Consider the following 20,107-nt stretch of genomic DNA (forward strand, 5'->3'; position numbering starts at 1 on the left):
TGGCTAGTAGAGACATTCTCATTTATTTACCAGTTCCAATCCTGCCTATGAGGGTTACGCTTTGCATTTTTGGAGGGGATCATACGTCATAAACTGGTACCCCTAATGTAACAGCAGTGTTTGTTATTGTGATTAGCAAGCACTGATCAGATTGTAGTCGAATTATGGAATCATCTGTATCTACTGTGGTATCAATTTAATTGTGGTGGTTTTAAATTTGGGGACTCGTTTTTTGCTCTTTCTCATTTCTTTTAGCTTCTAAACATTCTCATGGATTGATAGCTATGTTGTGGAGACCATCACTACCCACCTATCAAAAACGTTGCTATTCAGGGTTGGATAGCCCCTGATGAATGTCCAAGTAATTGTATAGGGACTAAAGAATGTTGGGCTGACTATGTAACCACATCATTTTGACTACTATACATTCGTTTGGGAGTCCAAGTGTGGATGTATCAGATTGTAAACATGTATTTTTCTTTTATGTATTGTACCATGTATGTGGAGTGTGTAGTGGGTTTTATGTAGTGCGAGAATGTATTTTAATACATTTTGTAATAAATTCCATTTTTTGGTTTGTGATTGTATTACTAGACTTACTTTTCCAGGTTTTAGTAGTCGGAGAACATTTTGAGTCACCGTGATTGTGAGTTCCAATTATTATATGTCTTATTATTTTATATATATATATATATATATATATATATATATATATATATATATATATATATATATATATATATATATATACAGAGATACTTTTCAACATGAAAGAGATTGAGTGGCAAACATAGGAGGCATGGACTATCAAATGGAGAACTATATAATTTCATATGCAAATTCTTGAGCCCCAAAAAAATCACTGTTCACCAGTATGAGCCTGGAAATGAAGAAGAACAGTTGTAATCAACTTAATAATTGGGTGGAAGCATGAAATTGTCTTCTGACAAAAATGAACCAAAAAATTAGACCCTTGTTCTTCACCCACTTAAAGTAAAGAGAGCACTGTGGGACCATGACTGGTGTTCAACAAGGAACACCATGAATAATGATACCCTCTACAGAAATCTGACCCTACATGAGAAACAGCTCAACACATTTGAGGCATATGTTAAAAGATTTCCCTGTCCCAAGTGGAGGTCAAACTTCTCAAACTGAGATTTATCTACTCTCGACACTCAAAGTTGTGGGAGCTGGGTTAAATATACCAAGGGAAGAACGAAAATGCTGACTATGCGCTGATGAGAACAGAATCAAAACATTAGAACATCTGCTTACGGAATGCTCTTATACCTTTCATATTAGATATCAAAATTTTAAGGGGTTTCCTTAGGATATGAATATCTATGGACATTCGCACTTTTGGTGTAGGATATTGGCTGGAAACCAAATATCTCTAATCATAGCTGCACTGAAGTGCACAAACAAAATTTTAAATCGAATTGAAGGAAATGTATAATTGTGGTTTCCAATGATTTAATGTGTAGTTTATTAGGATTTGCACCTGAGGAAGACAGTTTATCCAATGAGAAACTGTCTTTCATGGCCCAAATCAATAATCACTGCCCACTCCTGCAGCAACACATTCCATGCTTGAATGTGGAGAGGAAACAAGGAGCCTCTCCCGGTGCCTCCCCACTTCCCCTTCCACCAAAATAATCCATACCCTTTCCCCACCCCATCGCTCCCTCCTCACTTATATGCTGGACTGGAGCTTTATGCTCCAATCCCGGCGCTCCTCCCGCCTCCAGCTGGTGATATATTTTCCTTATTTATTTTACTCAGGAGATTGGCATTGCTTGTGCAGCAAATCTCCAGAGGAAAGAAAAAGCATTCGTACCCCAGATAAACCCTGTGGTGCAAATGGCTTTGACCCCTGTAGTGTGGGGCGGATATGCCCTTTAACGGCCCAGAGCCCTCGCTGAGGCCCTCGCTTCACTGGGACCTACCCGGGCTTGGGCTGGCGGGTAATTAAAGGCCATGTTTGCCCACACTGCTGGGGTCAAAGCCATAAGAAATGTTGTTTTTATGAAGGTGTGGATGATGATTTTGAACAGATTGTGAGGTGTTTAACTCCAGTCGTTTGAATGCTCTCTATCTTAATTGTTCTAACGTTGATAGTATTGACAATATTGCATTTTTTTATGTTCTAGCCGTTTTTTCCTTTTCTATTTATGGTTCTAAAGCATTGTGTAAGGTTTGTTAATTAAAAAAAAAATAATAATAAACTAGTTATTGATGATGAACAATGGAAAAACAATTTGTACCCCTCACATGTAACGTATCCTTAGACTCCAAGTTATGTCTGATAGATTATAAATATGTGCACCAACTCTTCTATACACCGATGAAATGGCAGAGGATTTACCGATCTAAGAACAACCACTGCCTCAGATTTATTTTCCTTTTATTTTATTGTGCATTTGTAAGGCACTTATAAATTCAAAAAAGTGTCTTTCACAGTGCCCTTTACACTAGATGGGGCAGATTTCCTACACCTGTATCGGTTTTGTGCACCAGTTGAAACATATTGAGTAGAGATTTTTAAGATTTTTAGTGAAATTGAAAAAAAAACTTCACAGCTCTCTCGCTTGGATTGTTTTTTGTCATTGTTTTCAGAGAGTCTTTTATATATTACTAAATTAATTAAGTTGGCCCTATTGGGAGCCGATAGATATCCATCTGTTGGATGCTTAACTACCTCCCCACACATTAGGAATGGATAAATGATATGATGATTAACCACACGCTGGAACAGGATCACTATAATGTATGGATAGGTTTTAAACATATCATCGCATTATGAATGAACAATGAACACTTCTGAAAATGTTTTTCTAGATTCTATAGCACCTGTGATTACTGATGCCTCTTTTTTGTTGAGCCTGGAAATGAGCCTATATACATGTATATATGTTATAGATGTTGGTAACAGGGGAGAGAGGGGCTGGGTATCTAGTGGTTCTGGTGGTTCTGTAATGTGTTGCTGGAATACCATCCTGGCTTTGTTGGTATGCTGCTTGTTGGTGGTTTCATTTGAATGTATCATATAATGTATTTGAATGTGTCATATAAAATCCGGTAACAAAATGATGTTTAAGGTCACTAGCTGCAGACACACAGGTGATCCCACTGAGGATGAACCTAGGAATACATTCAAAGGCAACCTCACTGCCCTTGAGCCACTGATATGTTAGGATAGGCTGTGGCTTAGTCCACATGCAGTGACCATTCAAGCACAAGTAAGAGGGTGTCGCTGAAAGGGGCTGTCTGTGTACCCTGGTTTACATTTTGAGGGATTGCTTTTACAGGTAGGATCTTGCTTAAATGTGGGGCTTCGATAAAGGTAGTATCTTACAGTCCTAAAATAGACATTTGGAAAAATGTACAATAGGCATGTGGCCAGATTAATCAAACTACTTTGTTCCCCAATGAGTCGATATATGTTGTATCAATGAAAATCATTACTGGTGTAGAGGAGGAGCCAAGTGCCTCTACCAAAAGTCCCGCCCCCATTTTGCCTATATGTTGGAAACCGAAAGTTGCAACATGCGCAAGGCCAGTAATGGTACCTATACCACGAAGAGTCCTTGAAACAAGGTATCCATTGAAAAAACCTATGTTATGTATCCGTGAAGAAATGACAGTCCTCTGAAGGAAGTTCCAGAGAAGTGTGAAAATGAATGAAAGAGAAGACTGGTGACATCACATGAAGCAGAAATGACGCACCCAGAATAGATGCCAATGAAAAAGAGGAATAGACTGTATAGAATCTGATGGCAAAGTAAAGAATTGAGCAACATTTTGTAACCAAAATGAAGATTGCACGTGCGGAGAAGCACTGAAGAAAATGCAAACCTGTTTTGCAATTGTACAGATGCAGCAAAGCAAGTAGACTAAGAAATAAATCACAAGTCTGGCTAAACCTAGTGAATAGACTGCAGGCGGTGCCGCCAATATATATATATAAGTTTTTATAGAATCTGGATGTGCCACAACGTATTTGAGCAAACTAGGACCCCATAAAAAGAGGTGCTGAAAGTGTGGCGCAGTTGAATAAAACAGCTGACGGTGAAGGAAGATTCGGGAAGGCTTGTCTGGCCCAGTGTCAAGTGTTTGGGCCCCTAAGAACCTGGTTATCTATTTGAGAAGATACAAAGGGCCTGATTCATGGACTCATTTTGTAATGGCGCAATCCCAAGGGAAAACCTTCTGTGAATCAGGCCCAATGAATGAGAGAAGCAAGCCGAGCTCCGGTTGAGGTGTAATGGAAAAACAATAGGAGTGCCAGGTTTTATTCATTTAATAGCATCAAATTCAACAAAGGAGCTCAAAACATGGTCTCTTGTCACATGGTCAAGTTGGAAATAGACTTGGGGTGAGCTACACCGAGACCAGAAGATAAGGCCATGCTCACACTCCCTTTTATTCTCAGGCACAGTGATCCTTTGCAAGTTCGAGTTCAAAGGACTAATTGAATGGCAGACAGTGGGAGTGATGATGGATGTTGGGCTAATTGGGTGGGAAGCATGACCAAGCCAACCCTCCAGCACCTGGGGTACCAGCTTGCATACTGCTAGCGAGTGGAATATTCCAGAAGGGTACACGCGTGCCAACCAATTATAAAGGGCCACTGAGCAGAGAGCCCTATTGTTTGAAAGCCAATGAAACATCATATATTTTCATGACGCGAAAGATGACTTGCACTATGTGTGGGCATAGCTGTCCACCTGACCTTAGAGACCCAATCACGATCCTATACCCCATAGAAAGTATACTTAGATGTTCCCTTTAAGCCTATCCCAAACCCCTGTAGGTTATGTTTATTTTGGCACATTGCATGACATCAGTGATGATGAGGTTTTGCTATAAAGAATGCTTTTTTATGAAATGTATTGAGAGAGAATACGTGTGCATCGTCTGTTGATTTTTGTTGTACTCCCTGTTTTAGACAATTGCAATTAAAACAGTTATGTTTTGCCAACTTCCTGAGTCGGTCTGATTATTGATGTTAGATTAAGATCTGCATCCCCATCCATCTCAGATACTGTTACCTCGTCTTAAACAGCCTACGGGTTCACTTGGTTGCAGAAAGAGGATTGTTCAGACCCATCGATTAGTAGTATTTTAGCGTTTTCGGATAATCGGACACCCTCCGCCATCTAGCCGGAGAATCGCAAGGTTTCCTGTGGAGAGCGGCCGATCTAGAAATCGTCCAAAAAATATGATATTGGTGGGACGTGTCCCTCTTTCATAAAATCTCTCCTGGTTTCCACAGGCACTGAGCGGACCGAAGGGGATGGTGGCCGATTGGAGGAGGGGTCGGTACTGAGGATCTTGAGCCGAAAAACGAATGATGATTACATTGAGGGGACTGGCAAAATAAGGGATTGGGGATTGTGGTAATGTAGGAAAGTAACAGGCGGTTTGTTTAGTATATGATGAGAAGTGTTTGAATGAGTAGCAAATTGTAAAGCCTGGTTTTCTAGCTCAAGGAGCTTTAGAAGGAGTCATTTCAAAACCAAAGTGGGTATTTAGGCAGCACATAAACAGGTTTATGATAGGAAATGATTCAACTCAAAGCGGAGTATTTTAGGGGCTGAGAGAAAAGGAGTATCATAATGAGATATATGTAAAGTCGACTAGGCTGTCTGTGTATTTTGAAATTACAAGAAAGTGTCGAAGAGAGGCAAGAGTAAATTGTGAGGTTAAAGAAGAGATACAAAGTTGTTATCTATTTTCTAGTCATTGTAAGCACCGGCTGAAAGGGTAGATTGAAATAATTGAGAAGTAGAGACTTGGAGCGGCGAGTGTTGGATCGTGCTCATATTTGTTGTTTTTCAGAAAGGTATTTGTGTGATTAACGGTAAGTATTGACAGTCAATTGAGACTTGTCACAATGGGGGATGTTACTCCACTGATGCACCTGTGCAAGACCCTGCCGAAATATGACCCCAAGCTCAAACAGTATAATGCAGAATGGATAAAGTGCGTGCACAGCAGATAAAATGTTCATGCCATGGCCACAAGCGGGATCGCTGTCAAAGGTGGTTTTGCAACATATGACCACATACTTGCACGCTGCGTACACAGGGAAGAAATTGGAGAAGAAATTAGCTAGTTTAGAGCTTTGGAAGATCTACCAGGGTGAACGGGAAGACCCACCTCCAGAGGACTGGGTGCTTAATCAGTGCAGGGAGGAAGGTGTTGATCCTTCTGCTCCCCTTACATCGCCTAAAGTAAATGGCAATATTACAGAATATGTAGAATTGTATCTGTTAAGGGAACTGAAGGCTGGGAAAGGATATAGTAATCCAGTACATGTACCGACTGCTTACAGTAGTGACGATAGTCAGAAAGGACTAAAGGAAAGGAGGTGATCTTGAAGGCCTTACAAGACAAGAAGGAGAAAAGCGAACAACCAAATGTGACTCTAGATATAGAACGAGAAATTAAGAGATGGAAAGGATAAATGGATAAAGCTGACAAGGTAACACTTATACAGAACACATGGATTGGTGGACAGATATTGCTCAGGCTCGATGAGAAAAGTATTGAGGAAGTGAGGCAAAAAGAAGATCAAGATAAACAGGATACAAAAGACAGGGAATGAGAGAAACGATTAAAAGAAGATGAACACTAAAGAAAGAGCAGGCAGAGGCAAGTACAAACATAACAGGAGGAGCAGCAAAAGAAAGAAGAAAGGGCATAAGAGCAAAGAAAGTATAATTACAGACCGAGAGCAATCGAAGAATGAGATAGGCTAGAAAAGAAGATACAAGAGGAGGAAGCACAGAGATTACGAGATAAAAGAATGCAAAGATGAAGGGAAGAAGAGGTGCGTAGAGCAAATGAGAGAAGGGAAGAGAAAAGACAAGAAAAGGAAAGGTTGGATGTGAAGCGAGAAAACAAAGAGAATTACACCAAAAAGGAGACAGAGGGAACACGATATTTATCGCTTTGAGAGAGAGTTAATAGAACAGAGTCCAGTGACACCATGGAGCCATATATATAGAAAAGTTCAACCCCTCTCAGGGAGCAACATCAGGGCCATCTAAAGTTACATTGGATGAGAATTTCGAGATAGGAAGCATTGGAGATATTATCGATAAAGCCTGTCAAGATGTGAGGGCAAGACCTGAATCGGGAAGGAGAGGAAAAGGAGATCAATCTATAGTCGCCCAATCATAAGATGAAGAAGGAAGTCCATTTAGTCTCGAGCATAGAGCCTTGTCCTTAGACAGGCTGACCTTAAATAGGGATGAACGAGACAAGAGTCATACAAGTTGGGTACTAGATATGTCAGACAAAGAGAGAGAAACCTTCCATGGGGAGGAGGGAGAAAGTGCATGCGGTCACATGCCACACGCTAGCGACAGGGTGGATGTGACGTACCCTTCCCATCCTACCTCTGGGCATATCACCATAATGTGGGTGGAGGCATCTTATCTCCATGGTCACCCTTCTATCGATCCTCAAAGGACCTCTGGCAGCAGAAATATCTCATAAAACGATCATGGGTAATTCCTTTTTTGTCCAAGCGACATCACATTTATGGTTTTACACTATAATGTATCCCAGTAAAGAAAGAAATAATAAATTAATGATTAACAATATGCAGTGTAAAAACAGGTAAAAGTTTTTAAAAAATAATGAATGAACAGGTATCTATAAATACTTAACACATGCACAGGCATCCCATGCTCGTTCCTCACCCTCACAATAAAAGAACAGATAAAGTCCTATCCTATAAAAAGCAGGAAAAAACTACAAACAATATCTCAAATATAAATAAATAACTGAGGTGTTACATGTACTATTTAATAAGCACACTCAAAATAACATTGGTGGAGTGGATCAAAACCTGACAACCCAGTTTAGTGAGGTGTCACGCAATTGATGAGGCATTTCGCCAGTTGATGAGAGATGCTGAACAGGCTCTGACCCTGGTTGCCAATCTATTACTAGAGCACCAGGTCGGCTGTGACTCATGATCACCATTGCTATAAAGAACAACAAGCACCCGAAAACCCACTCGTTTGAAAGGACACCCACATCACACTCTCCATAGAAGGTATTGCAGTGCTGCAGAACTAAGTGCATTTGATGGCCTCTCATTGGACAAAAACTGTGGGTCTAACACTCAGGTGTGAATGAATGAGTATGGGAGGGCAGCTCAGCTGAACAGTGCCTTTTAGGATGGTGGTGCTGTTGAGAAGGTTTGTTCATAGAGAAGTGCAGATTGTTTCTTTGAACAGTATGAGATGTCTTTCCAACTGCCTTCGCAAGCACAGGATGTGTGTGCTCTGATTAGTATATTCCAATATGTCTCATGCATTCTGCAACATGCAGTCCCATATTGATAAACATGGGATAGAGAGCTGCGACAGTGTCCAGTGTAGTAGTACACAAAGACACGTGACACTGCTTCATAACCAAGCTGGTCCACTGCCAGCATGCCCATCTCAGAATGTAGCACCTGGGATTTCCTTTATATCTCATTGACAGCACAGTAATGACTTTAAGCTATAGTGTATACCAGAAAACAAGAATGTATACATGCATGAATCATAATATGTACTTTAAAAACAACAGGGTTTAGATGGAAAACAATATCTAATAAACATGAAACAAGAAATTGTGACTACTTTTCAGCGGTGCCCACTGTAATGTCCTGCACCCAAAAAACAGGGTAAATAAAAACACATCCAATAAAAAGTCGGGGATACATGAAAACAATACAAAAATAAAAGATAACCCAGATGTTAATGCACTGTTTCTTGAATACTTTTCAAATAAAATTGGTGGAGCTGATTGAAATCTGAGGCCCAGTTGATTGTGAATTGAGCCAGTTGAGGAGGCATTCACCCAGCTGGCACTCAGCAAATGTGGGTCCTATTCCCCAATGTATTACAGATTCCCTAAATTGGTGCTGAACCATGCCGCCACTAATATTACAGAGAACAGTGGACACCTGAATGGCTAAGGGCATGAAAGGATGCTAAGGCAAACCTTCCCCTCCTCTTCACATTGAGTTTGTGGTCTGGCCTCGTGGAATGATATGGAGCCACCTAGAGGTCAAATGATTAACTGCACCCTGGGGTATGTGTCCAGAATGCATGGGGATCATTTGGGCAGGCAGCATTGTGGTAAAATGTGTAGTTAGCCATGTAAAAGAGCTATTTGCACAAATGTGTTTGTTGCATTGTAACTTGTGTTATTCGTCTCCAAGAAGCATGCACAGAGCGAAACACGTCAGGCATCAATAAGAGGATATGGCAATAAAAACGCATTTAATCAAAAAATGAATGTCTTTTGTTTTATTGATGCCAACAATTCAACAACACAATATTATTTGTAAGCAATGCTAATTGCCAGGGCAAAACACGGATCATATTATCAAATTATCCACAGAACAGAAGCCTGAACAGAAAAATCACAACCAACCCTTTCTTTTCAAAAGGGAGTAAAGGTCCGCCTACCAGCAGGGTGATATGTGCAGAGAGGGTGCACGTGATCTATCTTAAAGACAGAATACGCGCTGTGTAATGCCTCGTGTGGAATGCGGAGAGCTGTGACACACGGGGACCACGCACCGCCTATCTCACCTCTAGCGATTCAATATCACCGGGCAATATCCAGAGGCGGCACGTTTATTTCAGGTCTGTGCCTCCAACGCGCAAAAAGGCACTGCATAGCATTCACACAAGCCTCATTCTTTTCGCCTGTCCTCTGGTGAAGGAATTAGAGCTGCAGATGTCAACTGATGGCCCAGATGCTTCGAGTGTTAAAGCAGTGTCTGCTAAAACTCCACCTCCCATTTAACATGCAGATTTCATCGCAGTGAACCCGGTGGCACTTAAACCGGGGCGTCCTTTTTAAAGCTTCACGTTGATTGCCATTCTCATTATTCTACGGGCTTTTGCCCTCCCGTATCCCTGGGGTCTTGGCAGCACGGATCTTCCCTCCCATAGAACACTGAATCCATCATTGTGATAAATTGTTAGGGACTGTGAATAAACACTAGTTACATTACTGTATCTAAAATAGCCTAATAAGGGAACAATTTATGATGTGGTATTGAAAAGCAGCCCCTAATTGCACTTCAGTTTGCTGTGAGGATGCTCCTTCTGTAACATGGCAGCGATTCTGTTTGGAGAGCTGGCGCCTTGCCAAGGTTTGAGAGCTAATTGGGATTAGAATAACATTTCTCACCGGCCATTCATCTGCTCGGGCTGAGTACAAATTACTATGCAAGGGAGGCTGAGGGCTCCTAATGATACAGGATAATGATGTTTTATTCAGATTTTAACGAGGTGTAATCATTCTGCATGAGAGAGAAAAAGATTAAGAGGGTGCAACAATTACCAATTTTTACAATTGATTAATCGCAAGCCATTACTTGTTCTTGGTCAAATAGGCATTATAATGACTATTACCATTTTCAGCTATTTTTAATGCAAATTGCATTAGCTTGTAAAGCCTTGCCAACTATGCCACATTACTGATGTGGCTGGGTGAGCAAGAGCCACGGGAGCATGAACACAGTGTTGCTTACACAATGTAGCAGGGGGGAGGGGAAATGGGAGGTCTGATTGATGAGTGCACATCTGTCTGAATAGTAAGTAGATTATTTCCTAGCCTATGTATATTTTCCGCAATTAATAATAATTACCTGTATCCAGCCATTGCCCTGAAATGAAGATGGGCTGGAAGCTTATGCACTGCATGTCTGTGCGGCCTTGTTATGTTCACCTGGGCACACTGTTTAACAATGTGTACAGCTTCACAAGGAATCCCAATTCTTATGCAGTCCTCTATTTATGTCTTGCAACTCCTGAAGCATCACACACATGGGGCTTCCTCTGTACAAACGTACTCTGCAGTCCCATTATATTAGTATGTACTAAGCACACACACACTAATTCAATCTCCAATCCTCTTTGTGTCAGAGTACTTTATTTTCACCCCTTAAGTAAGAATCTTGTGCATGGAGGTCTTACGTGGTGGGTCCTTGCTTTTCCCAGATGGCATTCCCCATGAGGATGAAGGCTATGCACCTCCTACGGTGCACACAGAACTATGTGGTGAGCACTCCTCTCGAGCGGGGCGGGGCGGGGTATTTGCAATCATGCATTTACTGTAGATGGGATTTTATGAGGATCGCATGGACAGTCTGTATGCTCATTTAAGGGAATACAGCCTCAAGCGCTCCTGTCTGGAGATAGTTGCGGCTCAACACGAGGGCAAAGGACACATCGGTACAGTACCATAATTATACAGAAAGGCTTGCATTCCCTGCAATTGTTCCTGCACGCTCTTAGCTTTTGATGCCTGTTGGCGCTGACATTTTTTGTAGTTCCCATTTCGTCACCCCTATAATATAAACAGGCTAGATTTTACAATGGGACTCATTAGGAATTAGGCGGTATACGGTAAAAGTGGCAGTACCAGAATTACTGCCACATTTACCACACCGCCGAATTAGAGGTTGGCTCTAATTCTGCTGGTGGAATTAGCCCCAGCAGAATTATTGCTGGCATCATTACTGCCAAGGTCAGGAGAAATTAGAGTCAGCACTATTTCTGCCAGCGGAAAATTGGAAGTAATTCCACCAAAACACACAGTGCAGTTACCTCCACATAAAAGGTGGAGGTAAATCCATACAGGTGATGGAAAACGAGTCACAGATGCACTCAATGCACTCTGAAAGACTACATACGGCCTGCACCTGACCCAAACACACTTTAAAACAACATGCTGACATCAGCCATTGCTTACTGGGACATGCATATCTGTGTCTCATTTTCATGCCAGCCACACCTTCCAGCCCACTGTGGGCATGCTGCATGTCATGTTCCAACCCACATGTACACTTGTGCTTGGGCAGGTGCTGGAGGCATTCCTGTGCCATGCACCCCAGCACATCTCCCCGCTCACCACCCTGGCAAAGATAAATGCCATAAAGGCACGTGCCTATGTAGCAGCCACATGTCAAACCTGATTGCCTCACTTGACTGCACCCATGTGGTGCAGTTTGCCTCCCAGGCATCGGAAGAGGCATAGAGCAACATGAAGCAGTTCTACTCCATGAATGGGCTGATGTGTGACGCTGACCTAACATGAACACACTGCTGTGCACACTTCCCTGGATCCACTCTCAATGCTATGGCCCGCTGTAACAGCACCCTGCCTGCGCATATTGACAGCCACAGAGGGCAACGGGCATGGATGTTGGGTGAGTACAAGTGCCATCACACAATTAAATCTTGCGACACCAGTTGCATGCCATGTGAAGGGGAGGGTATAACATCACTACTACTGATCAATGCATGCCCTGTCAAGGGCCTGTACATGCAGGACCTGCCCTCTCAAGCCACAGATAACAACCACCAACCCACAGGACTAGGCCCAGCAGCACCATGCAGTATCATGACAGCAATGCATACTGCCTGAAGAAATAACTCCTGCACTAACAGCTGACTACAAGAACCAGAATGCATAGGGGACACATACCTACACAGCCAATGCAACAATTCGACTTTGCACAATGACAAAGCAACAGTGGCAGACACTGATGGCATGTACACTGCAAACCATGTGAATCCTTTGTGGCATGAATAAGCAAACCACAATCATGCACAAGTACAACTAATAACCCAGCAGGGCACTACTTTACTGCATAGCGCAACACAGGCGCAACACAGACAATAGGCACATTTGACATAACATTACACGCCATGTCTGTCACAACCTGCTTGTGAGTTGTGTACACAGTGTATCTCTAAGTGACAATGCACATGCACCCCCGCAGTATTTTACACATCATTAATTACTGGGAATGTAAAACATGTTGCACAAATGCTACATAACTTCCTCAAGAGACGGTCCTTCAACAAGGCATGTGACATGATACACATCCTCAATATACAGTGACTGACATATGTGTCCTACAATCTTCCATGTGACTCTGGTTACCCCCAGGTGTCATGGCTGATGAAACTGTGTGAAATTGATGTACACCACAGGAGGTGGCCTACAATGAGGCACAAGCCTAAAACCAGGTTCTGAATTGAGTGGTCCTTAGGCCTGCTGAAGGCAGGTTTCCAGTGCCTGCAACATACTGGAGCGGTCCTGATGCACAGGCCAGAGAAGGTAGCCCAGATATCTGTAGCCTGTGCCATGCTGTACAACATCTGACTCAGACTAAATATCCCTCTGCCCTCTGACCTGGACATGACAGGCACAGTAGATAATAATGCACTTTCTGCAGATGCAGTGCCGCCACATATTGAGCGTGAGGAACCCGGGGACGGATATCTGGTGCAGCAAGAACCAAATGACATTTGTCCTAGAGGAATTACTTTTCACATAGATCACATTTAAGTAGATTTGCACATTTTGAACAAATCACCTTGACACGAAAAGTAATGTGCTCACATTTCTTCTACTGAACATATTTTTTAATTATCAACTGTGGTGAGCTCCCATTCCCAACATCGCTTGCCATCCACCCCCCGATCCCAAACATCCCTTGCCACCCACATCCTCAAACCCCAAAAGAACTTGCCACCCACCTCCCCAATTCCCAACAGCCCTTGCCACCCAACTCCCTTGTACCCAGTGAAACCGTGTCATGACACTTCATGTCACTTTCATAGCCTCTTGTCTTTGTCAACCTGCTTGGGCACTGTATGAACCAGATTGCACAATGTGCACCACCTTGGGGTCCCAGGCAATTAATCCTCCATTGGGGTGGAATGTGCAGATTCCCGGCCCCAGATGTGTTGCATTGTAAGGAGCACTCTTGCATTCATGGATTCTGCAAATGCTGGCATGCCCTTTGTGTGCTCCTTCATCCTGAGCCCCATTGATCTGATGGCAGCAGTCACCATGGACAGCTGCCAGTACTGATGGCCCATGTACTTGGCAATCCTCCTGGATGATCCCATGACACTTTCCCTGTTGGCCTGCACGTGCTGCACCTGCTGCTCCACAAGGTTCACTATTGTGAGCTGGTACTGCTCCATGGCATCCAGACTCACACAAATTGCAGCCAGTGAGTGCTGTGACACAGGCTGCAGGCTTTGTAGAGGGCCAGGACTGAAGCAGGGTATCCTGAATCATCCTCCTCATTATCTGGAGTGACATCAGTCCCTGTATCTGTTTCAGCCTGGGGCGGATAATGGTTGTCTGACAGAGGTGACAAGGGGCTCTCAGAGGGCAGATATGTGGGTGCAGGTGTGAGAGGAGTTCCATGTTGTTCCTTGGTGATCTCCACGGGGCTGGCTGTGGTGTGGCAGTTGCAGCTGCTGGTGGTGCTGCACATGCAGCAGGAGGTGCCATCTGCATATCTGGTGGAAGGGCCACTGGCTGCCTCTGCACATCACAGGACTGACTTGGGGCTGGTGTCATGTGGCCTTCGTCCCTCCCTTCTGCTCTTGCCCCGGCTACTCCCATGGTGAGCATGTGCAGGGGTGGAGGTAGATGTGCTACCAGAGGTGGAGGGCTTCTAGACAGCAGAGCTCCCTGCCTCATCAGCCTGAGTCAATTGTAAACCTATTCAGTGGATAATGGCATACTGTCAGTCATCATGCAAACTACTAAGTGGGCTAGCGAGACCCTCATGTAACATGAAGTATGGTCATCCTACACACATTTTGTAGGGTGCGCAGGGTCAGTTTCAGGCCAATGAGAACAGCTAATGTGAGGTGGGGGTACATGGCACATGCATGGTGTAGGATGCTTTAACCCACTTCCACTCTGCTATGCTGCAGCACTGAGTTATGATGGTGCCAGAAACATCAAAATTGCCACAAAACCCTTGTGCGCTCCAAAACCTCTGGAAATCGCGCTTTGCAACGCCCAAAAAGATGGCTGCCCAATCTACCACGCATGAGGTCAGTGGTGGAACAGAGATCTCTCTCCTGAAATATGTCACTGGGCTCCACAACATGTGAAAATGGAGTAAAGAAGGAAAAAGCAGTGCTTTGCTAACTAAAACCCCAACATCTTGCTTTAAACCCTGTTTCTTTGTGGCTGAAACTGCAGAATGCCAGTACAAAACACTCTCAAACATCCAGAATTCTTGCTGGCTGCTACAATTCACTTAGTATAAGAAACCATTGTAAACTTGCAAGGTCCTGAAAAGCTGAAAGCATAAAAGGATTCCCACAGCAGAAGTGTTTTTCTGTGGATGTCAAAATCTCTGTGCAGCAGAGGGCTGCAGGGATGACAGAAGATGTCAGGAAGCTTGCCTGATTAAACTTTAAACACGTATATAATCTGAAATCAAATGTTTGCAATCTAAGAGGCCTGTTACTGAGAGTAACCTATGTTGTAATTGTTTAATCCCATGGTTTAAAACCTGTAATGAGAATTCTAGCTGCTATTTTGAAATCACAAGTTTGTTTTAAGCTAAGGAAAAAGGCAACAGAATTAACATTTAAATTTAAACTGGGCTAAAGCAACCAAACTGGAATAACAGGTTTCCTCACAGAGGCCTTTTCCTCTCTAGCAGGAAATCACACCCAGGCGGTAATTATAGGATTTGGAAATAACCTGGGCTATAGAGGCATGAGGAACAATGAACAGCTGCTACTCAGGAAAGGCAAAGTGCGAAGACAGTCCTAAATGGCATCTGCCAGAAGAAAACAAAGGGGGATGGCTCCTGGGTCCCAGGGAGAGACCAAAGGGTTGGAGCTAAACAACCATTTGTTGCTTAACAAGGACAAAGGACACATTTTAAAAAGACTGATAACTTACTATGTACAATTGTGCAAAATATAGCAATAACAGCATTGTTAATGTAATTTTCGGCTGCACGTTTCAAAAGGAACCAGAACTCTGTGACATGTTCTGGAAAGAAACGGCAATAAATGTGATTTTACACAAAATGTATTTCTGCTAGAAGTATGAAACTTTAGACACTTATGCCCAGGGTAAACACGCACACTTGTAGATATTTGCTCATAAATTGGACATTGTGTTCCGTATGAAAAGGGCAAAATTCTCTGAAAAGCAGAGCCAAGATCCCACAGATACGGAGTTTGGAGGGATAGCTTCTATATAAAATATGTAATCTGGATATGTGATTCTTATAGAGGTTGCACATATCTATGGTGCCAAAAGTAGATTTTGTGTTCAAGGGGCTAGGGGTGTATCCCCGCCTCATAAATTCACACCATAAAGGTGACACCCTGTTTTTCTCCTCCTATCAAGGAAGAGAGGAGACTCTGACCCAATCGCCTGTCAAAGGAGCGAGCTTAGGATAAACCAGCACACACACCCCTTTATCATAGCATAAATAGAGACAGCTCACCACTCAAAAGGACTTACAGATTCACCCACTATCCTGATGCTGGTGGAGCACCCTGTTGCAGATCTCTCCATCTTCCTTGCTCCAGACTCCAGAAACCTGGCAAAGCAGAAACCCATTGCATAGCTGAACCAGTTTCAGCTAGGCCTCAAATTCCAGAACCAAAAACCCCACAAACCTAAAGGGGAAGCATCAAAATACAGCTGGCCTGTGCTGTACTGCTTGCCTGCTGAAATAATCCTCATCAGAACCAAGAAGGGCAGATCCAATCCAGTTCTGTGCCGTGCTTTGACCAGACCCGTTGCATACCCAATCCAGTCCTGTGCCGTGCTGTGACCAGAGCGCCTTGCTGATTGTAGATCCAATCCGATGTGCCAAGCTGTCTGTTCTAGAACCAGATCCATTCCCTGACCAGAATCTTGACGGACCAGAATCCTGACGGTTCCGTTTAAAAACATATCTAGTGAGTATCTATAGATAGAACTGTGTTACCAGCATATGCACCTTGCTTAGTCCAATCCCTATCTTAAACCCATCCTATCTTGAATTCAGAACCCGTATTGTTAGTGTAAAGACTGGAGGGGGGTCTGCACTTCCGCTCTCTATATGGTAGAGGGGAGTCACAGAGATCCCTGCCAAGATTCTCTATTATTGGTAACATAGACAAGCAATCAAGGCCTAGCTTCTCAGGAGGTGATGCTGAGCTTGTTCTTAAGTACAGTGCAGTCCCCTAGCACCCACAAAGGAATGTGCAGACGCTGTATCGGTTACAACACAGTCTTTATATAATTAATGTTCAAAGGTATATACAATATCACGATAACTCACTTTGTACTCTGAAAATCAGCAATGGTAAATATACACAGTTTCTAAAGTGGTAACACTAATGTTATTAGATCTTATTACAGTGCATACAGTCAGAATGACACACCGATCCGAATAAAGAGGAAACCAGCAGTGTCATGAATCACAGAGTGCACCCTTTTTGGGCTTCTTGGTCCCTGTCACAGCGGGCTTACACTCATTAATACTCCCAACATGGCCGTCCAGCGTAATCCCTTCTCGCTCCATGCGCTGGACGTAGCCTTTTCTACTAATAGACTACACCTTCCGCGGCTCCACGCGTCTCAATGTTATTGCAAAGTAGCGACCAGACGTGCGCTCCGTACCTTGCGGTTCTTCTCCTTTTTCTAATCCCGCTATCCCTTCCTAGTCCTCCCCCTTCTACTTACCTCCTGGATTCCTGGCTAGCGTGCTTCCACTGCCTCCTGGATTCCTGGATTCGGCGTCCCAGAAACTGAATGCATTCTGGATTCGGAAGAGAATCGGGCAGCCTTCTTCACGACCCGGTCCATCCGCAAGAAGGCATCGACTAAGGACACCAGTAAAGAACGGGCTCAATTGAGAAGGGGGGAACTCCTTCACAAGCAGTAGAGAGAGGAAGGAAAGCAAGATGGTTGAACAATTGGCAGAATACTGGTCACTACCATTAACCACAGTTCTGTGTGGAGATCCCACCACCTGGGCAACCTGTAGAAGAAAGATACAAGCCCAGTCCATATATTGTTCACACTAGACTTTCCAATAGTTCTGCAACCCCAAAGTACCTTGGCGTTGTAGCGTTCTGCGTCGGGGAATCGCCGGCCCTTCTTAAGTGTCCTCCCTTTCAAGCAGGAGTCACGGGTCGTCGAACGTCCGACGGAGAACAGGTCGAGCTACGACAGTGAAGTGGCCGCATCGTTCCTAGCGGTGCTCATTAACAGGGAAGCAAAAACGTCCTGCCAGGAAGAGGCGTGCGGGGCACCTCGGTGTTGATAGTTCTGGACTGCAAAGAGTTGAAGAACTGTGGCCCAGCAAGGGCATCAAGTCGTCGCCGTCTCATTGGTCTTAGGGTGGTGGGAAACCCACCGGTGGATGCTCCTCGGCACGTCGACGGTCAGGCCTTCTCCAGCAGGATACAGCAGCGACGATGCAGACGAGAGTGTCCTTGGATCAATTAAGTTCTTAGGCAACGGGAGCACGGCGGCTCCAATCAGCGACGGCGGTCGTCGACAGTGGCGGACAACAGTCCGGGCACTTCTCCTTGGAGTTCTGCAGCAATCCCCATATCGGGTCGGCAGCCTGTCAAAGGTCTGTCTACCAGGGAGCTTAGGCAAAGATCAGCTGTGCACGATGGTCCCTCATAACTCGGGAAGAGGGTGCCTTACCAGGTCCTCTCTGGGTCAGTTCTTGAAGCACAGCAGCTTTCAGATGCGAAGGAGAGCAACAGCAATTCTTCTCGTCCAGCAGGATTTCAAGATCAAGCTTCAGTTACTCCAGTTACTCGTCGTAGGGGACTTCAGCTTCTGAACACGGTTCCTAGCAGTGAGAGGGCCCCAGATATACTATTGATCTCCCATTCATTCCGCTGGGTCACACTCAAGCATCCAATCACGACTACGGTCATTCATGCAGGCAGGCAGCCAATCAGACACACAGGGCATTCAGGCCATTCACTCCTCTCCTGACACTCACAACAAGTTATGTGTATTGGGATAAGTACCGAGCCATTCAACACTCCAAGCTGCATTCATACCGGTTTCGGGCAGGGCTGTCTCAACCATTGTGTCAACCACCAGATACTAGACAGCCACAAGATAGAATGTATATTCGTTACACACTCCATTCACCCAGGTCCCACCCACAGGTGTACCCACAACATACGCTCATTGAGAAGGCTCCAGCCAGTCTGGTCGGCACTACCATATACAGAACCTCCACGCAACAGCCAGTCAGGGGGAAGGGACAGAGGCAGGGCTTCCCGGGACTTCGGGAAGATCAAGGTAACAGGTGATGGAAGGGAAGAGGCCATTGGGGCCATTTTGTCTCCATCCGGAATCTACCAATTGCAATGACAGGGCCTGGGCATCCCAAAATGGAGGACGCTCTGGGCACCAGTCATTTCAGCACAGAGCTGCCACCAGGCCGTATCCTGCTCTGTGGGTCACCCACAGGTGCCCAAAAACATACACTAGGGGCACAGGGGTGCACCCCTACCCATGGGGCCATAAGGGTATCCCATGGGTCTGTTCACCAAACCAAAAGAGAGAGAGCTGCACCGCCAGGAGTCCCACATGAACTCCTGCACGGAAAACACAACAGAACACACGATAAAAAACAGTAAAAGACAAGGATACGGAGGCCCTGTCCTTCTGATGCATTTCCAGAATCACAGTTAGGACTGTTTTTGAATTGTCTAAACTCACTATCCTATCCCTCTTATCTTCCTCCTGTACTAGTATTGCTAAAACTATCTTTGTGCTGATCTTTTCTCATCTGAAGAAGGCGGGTCCCGGGCAGGCAGTCATTCTGATCAAGTGGCTGTGTCCTTGAGGAGTATTTGTTTTGTCCATAGTCATCCTCTAGTGTTAGAAATCCCATTTGTCATTTCAAAAGCGCATTCCTGTTTTCCATTCTTGCGCCTATCTCAAAAACACAACCTCCACTAAAACGTCCATAACTTCCTCCATTTGTATGCTAGAAACAAAATTTCTGCTTCTGCTTGTAGCTAACAGCCACAGCTTTAAAACACAACATTCCAAATACTTACAGTTTTCCTGTTATTGCAATTATCGCACAATGAAAAGTTTGCTGCAAATTTCGTTTTTGGGAAATTCTTGACACGTGTAAGACAGTTTTGGATTGCTCCCAACTTGAATTTTAGGATTTCCAATTGTGTCTTGGTATTTAATCATTGCTTGTGTTTGTGTGCAACCATCCAAAGAGGCTCCCATAAGAATTGATAGGAAG

Source organism: Ambystoma mexicanum, chromosome 6p (assembly GCF_040938575.1).
Source record: "Ambystoma mexicanum isolate Mex_15411 chromosome 6p, UKY_AmexF1_1, whole genome shotgun sequence".
Lineage (NCBI taxonomy): Eukaryota > Metazoa > Chordata > Amphibia > Caudata > Ambystomatidae > Ambystoma > Ambystoma mexicanum.